The sequence below is a fragment of the Lathyrus oleraceus genome, chromosome 3 (assembly GCF_024323335.1).
Source record: "Lathyrus oleraceus cultivar Zhongwan6 chromosome 3, CAAS_Psat_ZW6_1.0, whole genome shotgun sequence".
NCBI classification, from domain to species: domain Eukaryota; kingdom Viridiplantae; phylum Streptophyta; class Magnoliopsida; order Fabales; family Fabaceae; genus Lathyrus; species Lathyrus oleraceus.
This window is the reverse complement of record NC_066581.1, coordinates 161,953,083-161,969,091: the sequence shown is the minus strand read 5'-3', so window position 1 is coordinate 161,969,091 and position 16,009 is coordinate 161,953,083.

Here is a 16,009-nt window from a genome sequence, read left to right as displayed (position 1 = left end):
CCAAGGTACTCGAAAAACTGTTGTTTAAATATGGAGTGAAACATAGGATAGCGACACCTTACCACCCTCGGACCAGTGGACAAGTGGAAGTATCTAACAGAGAAATCAAGCAAATACTAGAGAAAACAGTCGCCACTTCAAGGAAAGACTGGTCATTGAAATTACCAGAAGCTTTGTGGGCATACCGAACTGCTTATAAAACCCCCATAGGGACGACCCCATTTAAGCTCATTTATGGAAAATCCTGTCACCTCCCGGTAGAGTTAGAACATAAAGCCTATTGGGCTATTAGAAACCTGAATTTAAACTATAAGGCCGCCGGCGAAAAGAGAATCCTTGATATAAACGAATTAGAGGAACTCAGAAGAGACGCCTATGAGAATGCCAGAATCTATAAAGAAAGAACAAAACAATGGCATGACAAGCGTATATCAAGGAAAATCTTCAAGCAAGGCGACGCAGTCCTTTTATTTAACTCTAGACTAAAGTTATTCCCGGGAAAACTACGATCCAGATGGTCAGGTCCTTTCCATATCACTAACATCTTTCCCAGTGGGGCGATAGAAATTAAAGGCAAATCCACAGAACCGTTCACCGTAAACGGGCAACGTCTAAAACACTATCACTATGCGGAAACCAATGGAGATTCGCAAATCCTACACTTAGACGAAATGCCGCAAGAATCAATAGATTATACTTAACAGTTTCTTTGTCGATCTTGCGACATTTAAACAAAGCGCTTAGTGGGAGACAACCCACCATTAGTTTATTATTTTCTTACTCTATTATTATCATTTTCCTATTTCTTTCTTAATTATTCTTTTAATTTCTGTTTAGTATTCATTCCTGATTTATTTTAGTAATAACATTTTTTCTTCTTTCGGCATTTGGCCAAATCCTAACTAAAACTCATGTTTTCTTTTCTCTAGCTAACACTAACCAGATGGGACATATTGATCGTATGGATATCAAATTCAGAGGAATGGCTCAGAAACAAAAGTTTGACGAACTAGCCACTAGAGAGATGCTACCTAGTTTGTATGCTGATGATTGGGCTATGACCGCCCTTGGACTAAGAGAAAGTGTCCTGTATTTGCTGAATCAGATAGGATGGAAGACATCCCTTATCCTGAGACATTTCGCCACCTACCGGAGACTCACACTAGAATTCCTTAGCTCATTAATCTACCTACCCAGCCATGGAAAAGGAATTAGCAGAGGTTTTATCCAGTTCAGAATGTTCAACATGGAGTACCAATTTAATATTAGAGACTTTACCAACCTTTTGGGTTTTCCTACCTCCTTTGACACATTCACAGTCAGCCAGGAAGAACTTCTTGAGTATAGAGAACTTGAACACTTTTGGGGTAGTTTGACTGGAAATGATGAACCCGAGGACCATGAGTTTCTCTCTGGAAACATTCATAACCCAGCTTTCCGTTACTTCCATAGGATCCTGACACACACCTTATTTGGAGAGAGTCCAAACAGTACCACAGTTTCACGTGATGAACTTTTCATCATATTCTGTGCTTCTCAGAACCGTCCAGTAAACGGTGCCACTTTTATGCTAGCAAACTTAGATCTCCTTATCCAGGATGAGTGAGCACCAATTAGAATAGGCGGTTTGATAACTATGATTGGTAATGCTATTGGACTACGTCAGCCTATGCTTGACTTAAGCCCTTTTTGTGGCATTACTACTATGAGTATACCCTTCCTCTTCACCACCATTGCACTTGGCTTAAACTTAGGGGACCGACTCCAAAACTTAGAATCTTTAGCTCCCCTATTTATGGACATCAACTACTGTCGATCCAGCCGCATGATTAAGAGCAGAGTGGGAGGCGGGTATTATCTCATGGTAAACAACCAGGTTGTCCCAAGCGTTGTCCTACCCAACATGGCCCTGACCGATGTCACAAATCCCAACCGCCACCTCTATGATCTAAATGCTCCCGAAGCCACCGAGCCTTCACAAGCAAACCCGCCCACAGACGAGTTTGAAGACATGGAGCAAGGTGATCAGCCTCCTGCACAACAATCCGCCCCGCTCAACCCTTCCGGTAATGCACCTGGCCCATCCTCCCAACGTCGTCGACGACGAAGGCCTGCAACCAATGACGACATTATGGATGCTATTGATGGTATGCAGGCACAGAATGTCGAGATGATGCAAATGATGCGTCAAATGCAACAACAACAGGATGCTAGGAATGCCATAACCGACCAGCGGTTCACTGAGTTGTTCAGCAGGTTCGACAACTTAGACTTACGTCAGAGATCACCAGGCCCAAGAACCAGAGGCGGCAGACATCAGTAGTTGTAGTTTTTCTTTCCCTTTTGTATTTCTTCAAAACATTGAGGACAATGTTTAGTTTAAGTATGGGGGGGAAAACCGTGTTATCTCTATTCCCTTTATTTCCATTTTTCAAGTATGTTATTTTTCCCTTTCAGTGTTATTTCCCTTTCTTATTATAAAAAAAAAAAAAAAAAAAAAAAAAGAGATTTATTTTAAGTTAAGTCCCTAGTGTGAAAAGTTTCGTATTATCTATTCCCCTCAATTTTCTTGAGCCATAACAAAAATTTAACACGCCCAATAAGTATAAAGGTTGCTTATTTTATAAAACTTGAGTGAAATCAAAAAGACAAAAATTATTACCATAACAACGCTCTGAGAACCTCAACGTGTTAGATCAGGATAAGTACCTATTATACCAATTCCTTGAACTTTTAGTTTTATAGTAACCCCGAGTAGTTTATACAAGAAGTCAGCACCATCTCAATAGCAAACTACGTGGAGAGCCGACGAATATAAGTGAATGATTCCCATAGTAACATAAAAATATATATCAGAAAATGCACTAATTAAGTTAGGTGATCCTTACCAGATCATTTAATCTAAAAGTTGCAGATCATGCAAAAGCATAAGATGAAAGATCCATTATGAGTTGGCTCAGTAGGTATCTGGTGCTGAACTTGGTAGGGCGGACTACGGTCCGATCCCCCGCAATTTGTAATGGACTGAATAACGAAGTTATCCGACTTATGTACCAGAACTTCTAGCAAAAAGGGAATCAGAATCACTAACCGGTTACTCCACTATGTGCGCGAAAAGATAAAGGGCTTAATGTGATTTCGCTAGAATGAAAACGGGTGAAATAAGAGTAAAGGAACTAGGATAGCTATCATAGTGTACTTGAACTGATTTGCATAAGGTAGGGTTATCTAGGTTGTGACGGTGGTTGTTGATGTCGACTCAGGTTACCTCTAAAACAAAGTTTACGTGCAGCCTAATACGAATTGACGTGTGTTTTGAAATTTCATCTGGCTGAAAAATCTTAACAAGTTCTATACTGTATTTTGCTTGAGGACAAGCAAAGATCTAAGTATGGGGGAGTTTGATAACATGAAATTATATCATATTTTAGGACTTAACTAAATTAAATTTTATCATTATTTATTTCAGTCTACTTCATTTTATTGGATATTACGCGGTGTTTTCTTCCTATTTGTCTCAGGTGGCTTATTTCGAAGCACAAGTAAAAATGGAAGAAAAGGAGGTGTAAAAAGGAGAGAAAGAGAACCAAATGCCAAAGCCCAACCCAAAGCGCAAAGCACAGGTGCTGTGTCTGTGACGGACGTCACAGAGGTCGTGACGAGCGTCACGCAAAACACTCTTGTGACGAACGTCACACATGGTGTGACGAACGTCACACCATCCCCCTACATTTAAGGCGCAAGGAATGCTTCAGAGACGTTGAGGGAGAGTTGAAGAAAAGTTCCACGCGCACGTTGAAGCCCAAAGTAGGCGGAGGCAGTTACTTGGAGGCACCACTATAAATAGCCACTTTTGAAACCTAAAGTGGTTCCACGCCTTTTTTCCATTCTTTTTCCTTGTCGTTTTCGCTTTTGTTTATTTTCTTTTCCAGCAACTTATGCATTGTTCTTTTATTTAATTTCTACAAGTTCTACGCTATTTTCTTTTTGCAATTTATATTTTCCTTTCTTTAGCATTTTAGTTAATTCTTTTTCGCACAATAGTTTCTACACCGGAAACTATTGTGTACCTTTTTACCGGATCTAACCTTACGTTAGAATCTAGTTTTTTATTTCCTTCGTTTAATTTGTTGTTTAATTGAAGAATCCGAGGACAAATCTTACCGGCTTGTGGTAGAGTGTTCAAGACTATTGTTTAACTCATTCAGGTTCTTTAATTTTTATTTAATGCTTTATTTTGTTATTTATTTATATTATCTGCCTGGAATGAGTCTGTTTATGCATTATAAGTATTTTTGTTTGTTTAGCATGTCTGGCTAATTTGCCTAGATTCGGTATGTAAAGTAAGCGGAATGAGGGATCAAGGCTAAGTCGGTCTAACTAAATTTAAAATTAAAATCAATCTTTTTACGGTCTTAATTTACAGGTTTAATAACAAAAGTTTTTGCGAAAGTAAAAGACATAAAGAAGTTAAAATCAATAGAGCGAGAGTTTGAGGTTTTAACTGGACAGTGTAAATTAGGCATTAATTCTAGATCAGGGCGAGAGCAAGTTTTAGAGTTAATTAAATTCTGATCTTTTCCAAAAAGTATTTTTAAAGATTGAATGTGAGGACGAGAGTTAAGCATTCGGATTTAATTGTATAACCTAAGTCAACAGAGCGAGAGTTTGAGATAAGGGTGTTTAAACGGTCAGTGTTTTCTTAAAAGGAGTTTCTACAACTTTATTGCTTTCAAAAAATGGTTTTTGACTTAATCATAAGTGACAGCTACATTAACATAAAATCATGGTTTATTCAACAGAGCGAGAGTTTGAGATAAAATCTTTAATCAATAAAGTTGACTGAAACGATTTATTTTAAAACCAAGAAACCGACATAGAATTGATTCCCTAATTACGACGAACTACATACCGATATCCGCTTTATTAATATTTAATCTAGATCTTAGTTTAGTTTTTAGCTTTGCCCCCAAACAATCAACCATTATTCACCTTAGCTTTACGAAGTAACCTTAGATAACGGTATATCGATTCATAAGTCCCTATGGGATCGATATCTTTTAAAACTACGCGATAGAACTGTGCACTTGCAGTTTGTATCCCATTCTCGACTCACGAAGTCGATCGATCACCAATCTTAAGACGATTTTCAATTCTTTCTCCAACGATATCCAAGTATGAGAAACCATAGGAAGCACTCCTTATCATTCTATCTAGATATAACCCTTGAAGGGTCCCCATAAACATATCAACAATCTCTCTTTCCAAAAGAGGAGGTTGAACCCTAGCAGCCACCTCCCTCCACCTCTGGACGTACTCCTTGAATGGTTCGCCGACCTTCTAGGTGAGATTTTGAAGTTGGGTCCTATTCGGAGTCATGTCACTTTTGAACTGGTAATGCTTGAGGAAGGCTTTAGCTAACTCTCTTCTTGTTCGGGTATACGTGCATTCCAACTGCATGTACCACTCGAGAGAAGCCCCATTGAGGTTGTCTTGAAAGAAGTGCATGAGGTTTTTCTCGTCATCAGAATAATCAACCATATTTCTACAATAAAATCAGATGTGGGTCCATGGAAAACTGAGTCCTTTGTTCTTTTCAAAATCTGGTACCTTGAACTTAGCATGAATATTCACACAAGGCACTAAGCACATCTCAATAGCGTCCAACCCAAAGGTGTTGGAACCTTCCATTGCCTTCATTTTTTATTCTAGAGAACGAACTTTCTTTTTCACCTCAGCAGTTGGTGTTTGTCATACCCAAAAATTACCCTCCATTTTCCTAACTTTTGCTTAGTTTCATTTGCATATATGGAATCATAGCATGCATCATCATAACTTTAGCATGATCTTTACATTAGGTCATTGACTCAAAAGCATGGCCACATTCTTTGTTTAATCTTAACATTAGAGTTTTTTCACTTTGATGTACTCATCAACTAACCAAAGCATCAATAAGAGATGATACTTGTTTGTTCCCTTATTCATATAGGTGATCATACCTCAATTTAAGACAAAACAAAGGTCATTTTGGTCAAGAAAGATGCAAGTGTGGTTCATTGAATCAAGGGTGGTTCATGTGTTTATTTCCATCCCATTTCACTCAATCTTCAAGCCATCCTCAAGATCATTCAAGACTTAATCAAGTTATCTTCAAGAGATGCTCATTCCATCATCATTTTAGCTTGGGGTGCAAGAGAACTTCAAGTTTTCATAAGTTGGCACAAGTTTGGTTGACCTAATTTGTAAGTGTGGCTTACTTTTGGTCCAAACCCCATAACTTTTTCAATTTTCAACCAATTGACAAGCTTCTTTGAGCCAAATGTTCCTAATGAGTTCCTCTACAACATTTCTTCAAGGCTCAAGCATTAATTCAACCCTTAATGACCTCAATTTTTGAAATGGCTAAGTTGCCAAAATCGGCCAAAACCTTGTCATCGCCCCACTTGGCAGTCATGCCATTTTCAGCTCAAGCATCCTTTTGATCTCATTCCTGTTGCATTTTGTTAAACTTATGTAAAAGTTTATTTGGCCCAAGTTTGACTCAAAATAAATGAGGGACTCAAAAGTTATGTTGTCAAGACCTTGGAGTCTCAAGATACCTAAAACATGCCAAGACTATTTGGCCAAATTCCTGACCTAGAAGGCATGTCATGACTTCAACTTTCAACACTTGCCATTTTCACCTCAGGCCTTCTTTTGATGTGGTTCTTTTTGAATTGGATTCATTGCAATGGTATAAACAAAAGGCACAAAGAAAATCATAAAACACACGAGTGAATTTCATTTGGCCTATCTTCAAACATGGTGTCATGGACTCTATTTTGCACGAAGCCCTGATTTTGTAATTACAGGTCATTTTTCATTTTGGGACCACTTGCAAATGTGCAACTTGTTTCTGATGCTAAAATGCATGCAACTCATCATAAAATGACCAGGTTTCATCATCAATTCATGCTTTTCGCTCCTCATTTCACACGAGTTCCATTTTTGCAAATGTCAACCCTAGCTCACATGAATTCTAGATATGTTTGACATGTGTGAGCTTCCCATTTCATTTCCTATAAATGGGGGAGTGATTTTCCTTCATTTGAAAGCTTGAAAAGCCAGAAAAACTCTGCCTCACTTGAACCCGATATCACTCAAAAACCAGTTTGTGGTTTCTTTGATTCAAGCTCTTTCAACCTCAGATATTTGCCCAGAAAGCTTCATCGACATCATCTAAAGCTAATTTCATAATTACTTTGACTTGGAACCTCTTGCATCGTGCTTACCGTTTCTGCCATTGTTGACCTTCGAAGCTTCAACTAGAAAGGTAGTTACCAGTTACATCCTTGAGCAAACAAGTTAGCAGTCTCTTCGCCTTATTCCACTCATCAAAAGTCATTTATCACCAATAATTTATTTTACGCATTAGTCATTTAATTTTACTTTGAGCACTTAAGGTTCTTCGTGTTCTTGAGCAAAATTCTCCCTGCTCAGAGTCAATCAATGACTATGATACAGGGAGAAATGAACGATGGTATGTGTAGTAAGCCCAACCGAAGAGAATGGTAGAATAACAAATTCAGCTATAATTAATGAACACTTGGTGAATGATGAAAGCATCATAGAATAAGAGTTGCTTATTCTAGTGAACCATGATATAAGGCATCATAGAATTCGAATGATTGATTCCTTTAACGAATACTTAAATAATTTCCATCCATTTTTATCTATCTCTCATTGCTTTCTTTTGGCGTTGAAAGAAGCTATCCCACAAGCATCATCAGTTTTGAGCCTTTTGTTTTGGAGCATTAGACAAAACGAAATGCGAAACTCTAGACCTCTTGGCAACATGCTCACAAAGGTTATAGGATTCAAACCAACTTAACTCCATCAATTATATATTATATTGCACAATACTTAATTTATAGCCAAAGAGACTTGCTACAAATGTTAGTTTCATTCGTTAGAATTAGCAAGTCTAGTTCATTCAAACTTCAGTGTTAGACCATATAATTATGTTAGGTTCTTTTTTTTTCTTCTTCTTTTGAAGAGAAAAATAATTCTATTGAATCTAAAATGTGTTGTATGATAAAATCTATGTTTTGTGTAAAAAATTTAATTTATAGTTCTAGTAATTATTTGTGTGTATTGTGTTACTTGCTGCTAGATAATTGATATCTAAAACGTTTTTGATAACTTTGCCATTGTTGAGATATAGCTACAAAATTCAAAGGTCAATTTATTAGTTCGGTTGATGCTTGGGATGCATGTCCACTCTCCTTTTTATTTCTTAAATTTATCATAATAAAAATATTTTGCATATAAGAAAATTAATATAACTCGAGTTAAAGGAATTTAAAACTTCTTATGAAAAAGTAATTATATTTAGATGATTATTCGACAAAATGACGATTAGATAGAAACAAATCTATAAAAACATTAATATTTAATATATCAAAACTTCAATAAATAAGACATTCATAACAAGCAAAAGACAACTCTAACTAAAATAGTTTTCTCTTTAGGTCACAAAAACAAAATTGCATTCATTTTTTTAAATGATGGTGTTGATGAAAGCATTGAGACAACAACATCAATATTCACTTTAGCACAACATGACAAATCAATCTCCTTCAATTGTGTGCAGTTTTCAACCACGCGCATCACTTCCTTTTCCGTGACATATTCACAACATACCAATAATAGCTGTAAAAATCCACAACAACTCTTTGAGATCTCATAGAATGTTTTTATCATCAACATTTGTAATAGATAAGTTCAACACCTCTAGATGTTGAACTATAAAGTTCATTTTAAGTTCTCTAACTTCATTTAAGTAGGTCAAATCCAGATGTCTAACCTTACAACATCTACTTAGGACTTAACAAATACCTTTTTTAGATATGCCAAGACAATAAGTCAAATTGAGAAGCTGTAAATTGGGGAAAATGGAAGAAAACAATATGATTGTCTCGTCGTTTATAAATGAAGTGTGAGCTAAACGTAGAAACTTTAATCGAGGGTTGACATCAAAATCTTTCAAAATATAAAAAATTTCTACACTATTTATCTCACTATATGTAAAAACTTTAATCGAGGGTTGATATCTCACCCTCCTTGCACTGATTATCACAGCTCTTCCTTCTACAACTTGAAAAAGGTCACAAGAGAGATGTCTTGATCTCATAACCATAGAATCAATGATATGCACGAATGTATATGATGATAAAACATAAGTCAACTATGGTTTAAAAGAAGAGGGTAAATTTTGGGGTACAACAATCCTATTGGGGGAGGGGTAATCGGTTGACTCGCGCCCTTACAGGAGATAAAATTGGTCTACTGTGAGTGCTTGACAGTATCGCCGTCGTACTCACCGTGGATGGGATTGCTTCGGACACAAATGTTGCGACTGTGGTCTCTCCATTGTTATTTGGCGGATTCGCCATCCTTCATATGTATATCCTTTTTGGTATTACTTCGTTATTTGTGACTACTTTACCACTTCTTAATCTCATGCAACGAAGTTAGAAAAACTATTAACAAAGAACTTTTAAATACTTCAGAGATTTAAGCACTGGTCTCACTGGGCGTGCCAATTTGTTTACCGTCGAAATTGATAAACAAGCGTTAGTCTTTCAAATTCTATATTTTTGATTACTCGCAGGATCAACTAGATTGATCCTAGGACATGCGCTTTAATTCTCTTTAAGTTTTATCACTTATGAACATTTCGACAATGCTCTTTTCGTTGAAAATAATATTGACGTCGGTAAAGAAACGCATAAATGTAAATGACAATGTAAATAACTTTTAAAGTAACTTTACAAAGAAAGTAAATAAAATAATTATAAATGATTTGATACAAAAGTAAAATTGGTGATCACACGTACATTGCACTCAAGAACTCGTTTCTCAACAACACAGATAGTTTGAGTAACATAGGAGTTTTTGTACAAAATTGAACAACGGTAAATAACGGTAACGAACAGTCTCTTCTCCAAAAGATGACATGTTATCGCTTGCATGAATTTCGTCACTTACTGCCTTCCATGTGTCTCTTCAAGAAACGGATAAGGCCAAAAGCGGTTAAAAACTTTAATTTAAGTCATGTTAGTCGAACGCAACTTCAAACGGACACCGTTGTTGAAAATTAAATCTGAATCCCAGAATATTTCTAAGTCCCAGACCAAATTTTCTTCGACAAAACCTTCTCCGGTCACGTCTTCTCACATTCTTCGTCGAAAATAAAAATATTTTTCCAACGTCGAAATTCCAGCTAACACCTAGTCAACATTCTGAATCATAAAAAGTATTATAATTAATGATGTGGTAACATTTACAAGCCCATCCTTAAGAACAATAGTCACACTTTCTGACTTTGGTGTTTGTTACTAATTAAAAGTAAAGGAAATTCAATGTGACACATCTGGTCTCTTTGTTTATTAGTTATTATATTTGTCATTTAACAGGCAACCAATTGACACCAGACTTTAGACCCACAGATTGCCAAAACAGCTCTGAGGAGAAAGAGTGATTTGTGAAAACTTGTCTTCTTTCTTCTTTTCATGTTGATTTTCATGTTCACCATGTCACGTTCATTCATCGATATGAGGGTTGGAATACGACCCCGTCACTTTTTAAAGACCTAATAGATTAGGTTAAATGTGAAACAAATTAAACTAGGTTAAAAACCACCTACAAGTTTGACTAGATAATAGGAGCCAAAAATACTCACCTAATAAATTAAAGAATACGGTTAACTTTTGCTAAATAAGTAATGTGTTGGTGCAAAGGTAGAATGAAAGATGAATATTCTATTAAAATAATGACGACTACAAAACATGATTAAAAGTTACAATGATTGTCACCCTATTTATAAGCTAAAACTAGGGTTACTAGAATAGGATAAAATACTAAAATACCCTCTAACAAACTTAGGGGCTAAGAAAATAATACAACTAATAAATATGAATTACTTCTAATACCATCCCTTAATTCATATTCCATCAAAACTTGTAACACCAGTTTCATCCCTTAATCTGAGAAATTGATCAGTCTTGATAGCTTTCGTCAGAACATCTGCCAACTGTTTCTGAGTGCTGCAGTGTACAACTTCTAACACTCCCCTCTGAACTTGATGTCTCAGAAAATGATATTTGGTCTCAATGTGCTTGCTTCTCCCATGCAACACTGGGTTTCTGGCAAGATTGATTGCAGACTTGTTGTCAATCATCAGCTTCAGAGGTTTGTTTACTTCAATCTTCAGATCCTGCAATAAATTCAGAATCCACACAGCTTGGCATGCAGTAACAGCACCTGCAATGTATTCAGCTTCACAAGTTGACAACGCCACAACAGGTTGCTTCTTGGAACACCAAGAAATGGGACCTCCCAGAAATTTGAATAAGTACCCAGACGTACTTCTTCTGTCAACTCTGTCTCCACACCAATCAGAATCTGAATAACTCAGAAGTTCTGACTCATCCTTTCTTCCAGAAGGAAATAATACTCCATACTTCAGAGTTCCCTTGATATACCTCAGAATCCTGACAGCAGCTTGGTAATGGGACCACTTAGGTTTACTCATGAACCTACTAACCATCCCAACTGAATAGCAAATATCAGGTCTGGTATTGCACAAATACCTCAGAGAACCAACCAACTGTTTGAAGGTTGTAGCGTCCACATCCTTTCCATCAGAGTCAGAATCCAGTTTCTGATTTGTATCAGAAGGTGTGACAGCAATCTTACAATTCTTCAGTTCAAATCTCTTCAGAAGTTCTAATTCATACTTGAGCTGATGCAAAATAATACCTTTCTCAGAGTATCTGAACTCCATCCCTAGAAAGTATGTCATTTTGCCTAGATCAGTCATCTCGAATTCATTCATCAGAACTTTCTTGAACTTGGCTATCTCCTGTTCAGAACTTCCAATCAGCAGTATATCATCAACATATAAACATACCAGAGTCATATTTCCTTCAGAGGTATGCTGAACATAGACACCGTACTCCATCTCACATTTCTGAAAGCCTTGCTTCTTGAAAAATGAATCAATCTTCTGATTCCAAGCTCTGGGCGCTTGTTTCAATCCATATAGAGCTTTGTATAATCTGTACACCATCCCTTCCTGATTCTTTTTCACAAATCCTGGAGGTTGTGACACGTAAACTTCTTCTTCTAATGGACCGTTCAGAAATGCAGATTTTACATCTAAATGCATCAGGGGCCAATTCCTGTTAGCAGCTATTGCAATCACCATTCTGATTGTTTCATGTCTTGCTACAGGTGCAAACACTTCAGAGTAATCCAGCCCAGGTTTCTGTAGAAATCCTCTGGCTACCAACCTTGCTTTATGTTTGCCAATTGAACCATCTGGCTTTAACTTCTGCTTGAAAACCCATCTGACGCTGATGGCTTTCTTTTCTTTTGGAAGTTCTGTCAGCTTCCAAGTCTTGTTTCTCTCTATAGCATCAAGTTCTTCTTTCATGGCCTTCAGCCAGAGCTTCTGCTTAAGAGCCTCTTCTGTACTTATGGGTTCAGAGTCTACTAACATGGCACACTGAATAACTTCTCCTTCAGAGTCTACTTCAGTGTCTTGCAGCATGTCAAATTCTGCATATCTTCTGGGGATGCTTCTGATTCTTTGTGGTCTCTGAACTTGTTCAGAGTCTTGAGCTTCAGAGTTTCTAGCTTCAGATGGTTGACTTCCTCCAGAGCTTTGATCATCTTCAGAGTCTGGCATATTTCCAGAGTCTGAGTTGCCACCAGAGTCTGGATTACCATCAGAGTCTGGGTCATCAGAGTCTGGATCATCAGAGTCACCTTCATCTTCTGAGTCTTCTCCAGAGTCAGAATCACTATCAGAATCAGAATCAACGTCAGAGTTTACTCCAGCTTCAGAAATTATTAACTCTGACCTTGCTTCAGAAGTTCTAACATCAGAATCAGATTGAGACTTATCCCAATTCCAAACTTCTGATTCCTTCACAATCACATCTCTGCTGAATTCAATTTTATTGGTTTCTGGACAATAGAGCTTGTATGCACCTATACTGTGGTACCCTATCAGAATCATCACTTTGCTTCTATCATCCAGCTTCTGTGTTCTGGCTTCTGGAACATGTTTATAGCAAACAGAACCAAACACCTTCAGATGACTAACACTTTGCTTATCTCCAGTCCACTTCTGTATTGGAACTATTTCCTTCAACTTCTTCGTAGGACATCGGTTGAGTACATACGTTGCGGTGGCAACAGCTTCTCCCCAGAGCTTCTGAGGAAGCTTCTTCTCCTTTAGCATGCTTCTCACCATATCAAGCAAAGTGCGGTTTCTTCTTTCAGCAAGACCATTGTGTTGAGGGGTATAAGGAGCAGTAACCTCATGCTCAATTCCATTCTCCTCACAGAACTTCTGGAACTCTTTGGAGTTATACTCACCTCCACCGTCAGTTCTAAGAATCTTCAACTTCTGACCACTCTGATTCTCAGCCTTCATTCTGAACTTCTTGAATTCATCAAACACCTCGTGTTTAAACTTAATAAGGGATACCCATGTCATTCTTGTGAATTCATCAACAAATAACACAGTATTTATTCCCTCCAATCGATGCTACTGGAAATGGACCACACACATCAGAATGTACAACTCCCAAGGCATGTTTTGCTCTTGGAGCAGTTTCTGACGCAAATGGCAATCGTGGTTGTTTTCCTTCCATGCAAACTTTGCATGACTTTTCAGGCTTCTTAATTGCAGGAATTCCATGTACCAACTTCTTTGAATTCAGATGTTTTAAGCTTCTGAAATTCAAATGACCAAATCTTCTGTGCCACAGCTCACTCTCCTTCTCAGCACTTGTTGCACTAAGACGTTCTGAGTCTGCAGTTCTGACATTCACCTTGAATGTTCTATTCCTTCCCTGTTCTGACTCCATAATCAACTTCTGATTGCAGTCATACAACTTCAGAAGATTGTCCTTCATGGTAACTGAAAAACCTTTCTCAATTAATTGTCCCACACTCATCAGATTGCTTCTGATGCCAGGTACATACCACACGTTCTGAATCAATGCTGTTTTCCCATTGTTCAGAATCACTCTGACATTTCCCATACCTTCTGCATTAAGATATTTGTCATCAGCACATCTGATATTTGTCCTCTTTTCAGAGTCAAAGTCAACCAGCCATTTCTTGTTTCCAGTAAGATGATTTGAACAGCCAGTGTCCATATACCACCAGTCTATCAGATCCATATCATCAGATTCAGAGGCCATCAATAGCACAGATTCGTCATCAGAACTTCTGGCTATATTTGCTTCTTCTGATTTTCTCTCCTTGTTTGACCAACAGTCTCTAGCAAAGTGACCAAACTTCTTACAGCAGTAACATTGGATTTTCTTCTTGTCATACTTCTCTTTTCCTTTCTGAGCATTCTTTTGTCTATCAGAGGTTGAGCTTTCTGACTTCTGACCACCATCAGATCTTCTCCTGGCTTCTGACTGCTTCTGATACCTCCTATCAGAAGTTGCTTTCAGAGCCTGCTGCTCTACTTCCCTTTCAGAAGTTCTCTCAATCAAACGCAACTCTTGCGCTTCTAGACTGCTCTGCAGCTCTTCAATTCTCATGGTGCTCAGATCTTTGGAATGTTCTATTGCTACCACAATATAATCAAATTGAGAAGTAAGGGATCTCAATACCTTCTCCATGATTGTTTCTTCAGAAAGAGTTTCTCCACACGCTTTCATCTCATTAGTGATCAGAATCACTCTGGAGATGTATTCAGAAACTTTCTCATTATTCTTCATGTTGAGATTCTCATATTGCTTTCTCAAGGACTGAAGCTTTACCTTCTTCACTGATGCGTCACCACCATAACATCTAACCAGTGTGTCCCACGCAGCCTTTGCTGTCGTTGAATCTGCAATCTTCTCAAATACATTTACATCAACACATTGATGAATGAAGAACAATGCTTTCTGATCCTTCTTCCTTACTTCCTTCTGCGCGTTTTTCTGTTCATCCGTCGCATCTGCTGCTACCGGAACATAACCATCAGTGACAAGATCTAGAACATCTTGAGCACCGAACAATACACGCATTTGGATCATCCAACGATTCCAGTTTTTACCGTCAAATACTGGAAGTTTGGTGTTCATGTTGCCGTTTCCGTTCATCTTTCTACCTTGCACAGTACACTCAGATTTCTCACACAGTGTTTCCCAACCCACAGAATTAAAATTCTGATCAGATTTTGTTCAAGATTCAACACGAATCTAAGAATCAAAATCAAACACACAAGACCTCACGTTCACTCGTGTTTCCCGTGTTTCCCAATGAATCCGAACCGGAGCTCTAGATACCAATTGTTGGTGCAAAGGTAGAATGAAAGATGAATATTCTATTAAAATAATGACGGCTACAAAACATGATTAAAAGTTACAATGATTGTCACCCTATTTATAAGCTAAAACTAGGGTTACTAGAATAGGATAAAATACTAAAATACCCTCTAACAAACTTAGGGGCTAAGAAAATAATACAACTAATAAATATGAATTACTTCTAATATAATGGACAATCAAAATTATAATAAATAAGTAATAACTAATTAAATAAAAATGGCCAATCAAAATTATGATAAATAATATTAATAATTAATGAAATTTATTGAAATATACAATAAAATAATAAATAAATAAATAACTCTCCTTTTCTAAATAACTAAAATATAGCAAGCTAAATATTTATACTTTTTCAAATAGCTAACAAACAGCGAGTCAAATATTTTTAATAAATAGTAGTAAGTAAATAAATTCAATATCCAAAAATTTATAAATAATAATAATAATTAAATAAAAAGATTTAAATCTCCATTTAACCCCACCTATTAGATAAAAAATTAATTCTCCACATTTCCATATCGCTATAAAATAGAATGCAACATATTTTTAATAAATAATAATAATTAAATAAATTTATTGTTTTCTAAAAATAGAACCATCTTGATTGTGTATACGCGAAT